This window comes from Chrysemys picta, chromosome 14 (genome assembly GCF_011386835.1).
Source record: "Chrysemys picta bellii isolate R12L10 chromosome 14, ASM1138683v2, whole genome shotgun sequence".
NCBI lineage: Eukaryota > Metazoa > Chordata > Testudines > Emydidae > Chrysemys > Chrysemys picta.
This window is the reverse complement of record NC_088804.1, coordinates 45,357,782-45,360,877: the sequence shown is the minus strand read 5'-3', so window position 1 is coordinate 45,360,877 and position 3,096 is coordinate 45,357,782. Positions and strand designations below refer to the sequence as shown.

General features: G+C 42.6%; 1 protein-coding gene across 8 annotated transcripts in view; it reads right to left on the bottom strand.

Moving 5' to 3' along the window:
* The window catches only part of ADAT1 (adenosine deaminase tRNA specific 1), a 66,416-nt gene that overhangs the window by 8,992 nt on the left and 54,328 nt on the right, over positions 1-3,096 (bottom strand). Inside the window, exon 10 of one of the 8 annotated variants that reach the window (XR_002888217.3) lies at positions 715-907. The exons of the other annotated variants lie outside the window; for them this stretch is intronic. The gene's annotated coding sequence lies outside the window, so the exon portion shown is untranslated. The remainder of the gene's footprint in view (positions 1-714; positions 908-3,096) is intronic. 8 annotated transcript variants of the gene reach the window in all.

Below are 3,096 nucleotides of genomic sequence, written 5' to 3'. Positions count from 1 at the left end.
CTGATAGGAAATGCACCACAACAATGGACAGATTTCAGTTTTCTTATTAACAGGAGGTTAACCTTTCCTTTTTGAACAAACACCCAACCCTGTGAGAGGCCAGTCTGCACTGCACTGACTGCTCTTCCTGACCCACTTGGCAAACAGGCAGGCATATAAATACTAATCTGCAAGAGTTTTGTGGGAATAAATGGAAAGAGATGAAAAGGCCTACTGCCATTCTACCTCAGACCCATGGATCTAGCAGACAGACTAGGCCTCTACTGGCTAATTATACCCTTCTTCCTAAGATACAGTGTACTATTAGTGGTGGTACCACTGTGATGGCTGCATTTCGGAGGGCAGAAAGGGGATCCTTGGATATAATCTGTAATTCTGTAAAGTACTCAGCTACTTGGGAAAAAGCATTTTGTAAATTACAAAAAAGTAATTTTCCCTCTGTTGATACTCACACCTTCTTGCCAACTGTTGGAAATGGGCCACATCCACTCTGATTGGATTGGCCTTGTTAGCACTGACCCCCCATTTGGTAAGGCAACTCCCATCTTTTCATGTGCTGTAATATATATGCGTGCCTACTGTATTTTTCACTCCATGCATCTGATGAACTGGGTTTTAGCCCTCAAAAGCTTATGCCCAAATGTGTTAATCTCTAAGGTGCCACAAGGACTCCTCGTTGTTTATGTAAATCAGTGTTATACGAGAAATGCTCACATGATTGGCAGGCAGAAAAAGAGATGATCTATTCTCCTGCAGCCCCAGGCAAATCTCTGAAAAAATCTGACACATTGGCACGTGCATGTATTCAACACCTACTCTTCTCCACAACACAAAAGCCACACCTTTGATCCATTATTCAGTTTCAAACTTTACTTTCAAGTCTTCATCCATACTTGAGCTCACAAATCTAGTTAGTAAAGGTAACTGTGTTAACATAATGTACTAGGACATAGTACCACAAGGACATTCTGATTAAAAAATTAGAACTATACTAAATAAACACAATGTACATAAGTGGATTCAAAACTGGCTGACAGACCTTCAAAACGTAATTGTTAATGGGGAATTGCCCTCAAATTGGGGTGCATCCAATACAGTCCCCCAGGGATCTGGTTTTGGGCCTATTTATCTAATATCTTTATCAATGCTCTGGAAGAAAATATAAAATCATTGCTAGTACAGGTGATAGACTGCTGAAGCAATAAATAATGATGAAAACAGAGCAGTCATACAGAATGATCTCGACTGCTTGGTAAGACAGACCCATTCAAACAAAATGCAAGGTCATGAATCTAGGGACAAAAAATGCAGGCCATACCTACAGACTGGGGGAACAATACTCTGGAAAGAAGTGACAGTGTGAGAGTGCAGGGGTACTACGCTTGTTAACTTCAGCTAAGCTTCTCCCTCCTCTTGCATTTGTGCTTGTGTTTAAATGAAAGTTTACAAGCAAGTCTTAAAAAATTTAGCCAGACCTACTAGCCAAAGGACTAAGCCCGCCAGCCATGATGAAAGATACCTATGCTGCCATATCTCCAAGGCCTCATACCCTGCAATTTAAAGGAATTAGTAATCAGAGTCCCTGGAGCAAACAAGCTCTCCACAGGAGATGTGTTGCAATTAAATACAGTGTGCATACAGATCCCCCAGGTGAGAGGCGGAGAGGGGAAGAGAAAGGAGAGTACAGTTGAAGAGATAGGTGAACCAGGATGGCATGGAGTCCCAAAGACCAAGAAGTAGATGCTGTTAGGGAGGAGGGATTGATCAATAATCATAAGTAGCAGAAAGACCTGGGAACAGACAAGGGACCCATGGACTTGGCCCAGAGAAGGCAGTTGGTGACTTTGGAAAAAGATGTGTCAATAGAGTAAGGGGGGCAGATTGCAAGGGATCAAGAAGAGAATCAGAGAAATGAAGGCAGGAACTTAGGAGGCAAAGTGGGGAGGAGGAAGAGAAGATGGACTGATGGCTGTAAGAAAGTGGAGTCTTGGGAGTGTTAGGTAGGGGATACCAGAATGCACTTGAATGCAGAAGAAAAGGAGTTAGTGAGGCAGACAGTCAGGGGATCGGTGAGAAAGGCAGTAAACAAATGAGAGTGAGGAGGGACGGTTTGACAGCTTGGAAATCAATAGCAAAAGTCCACTCTGAATCAGAGCCCAGAGTGAAGGAAGAGAATATGTTGTGAAGGTGGCATGAAGGGGAAGCGGAGGGGGAATAGCGGTTTGAAGTTACGTGCTATAGTGTTTTGGTTGGTAGCAGGAAAGCAGCAGGGCAGGCTGAGTGGAGAGCTAGGTCCCCCTGCTGTACACACTAAGCTTGCATAGCCTGTATCAGAGACACTCGTATCTGTGTGTCTGCTGAACTGTGCCACAAGGAGAAGTCCAGAGACAGAAAATGACAAAGGACAAAAATGCCATAGGAAATTACAAAACCACAGGAATCCTGAAAAGGTTTGAGGTGAAAGAGTGTTATGTAAGCACCACATAGCCAACCTTCCAATCACGCAGCAGCACGCCCTCAATGCGCCACACAAACCCAGCTCCTACCATCCCAGTTATGAAGTCACGTTGGACAAACAACTGAAGTAGAGATCCCCATTCAATGCTGTGGCTAAAAGGGAAAATCCTTGGATGTTTAAAACATGTACATATCCAGCAGAAGTCGGGAGGTGGTATTGCCTCTCTCAACTCAAATAATGTTTCCACTTTTCATGTCCACACTTCAAAAAGATGTTGAAAAACTAGAGAGGGCTCAGAGGAGGAACAAAAATGATTCAAGGTCTAAAAAAAAAAAAAAAATCCCAGAAAGAGATTTAAAGACTTCAATCTGTTCAGCTCATCAAATAGAAGGTTATGGGGCAACTTGATCACAGTCTAGAAGTATCTACATGGGGAGAAGATTTTTCAGGGATCTTTGAGCCTTCTGACAAAAGCATAAATGAGATCCAATAGGCGGAAGTTGAAAAATCCTAACTGGAAATAAGACTTTTTTCCCCAAGAAGTTGGGATATTTAACCTTTGGATGGTTTAACAATGGATGTGATAGATTCATCATCACTTGGAATCTTGAAATCAAGATTAGAGGTCTCTTTCTAAC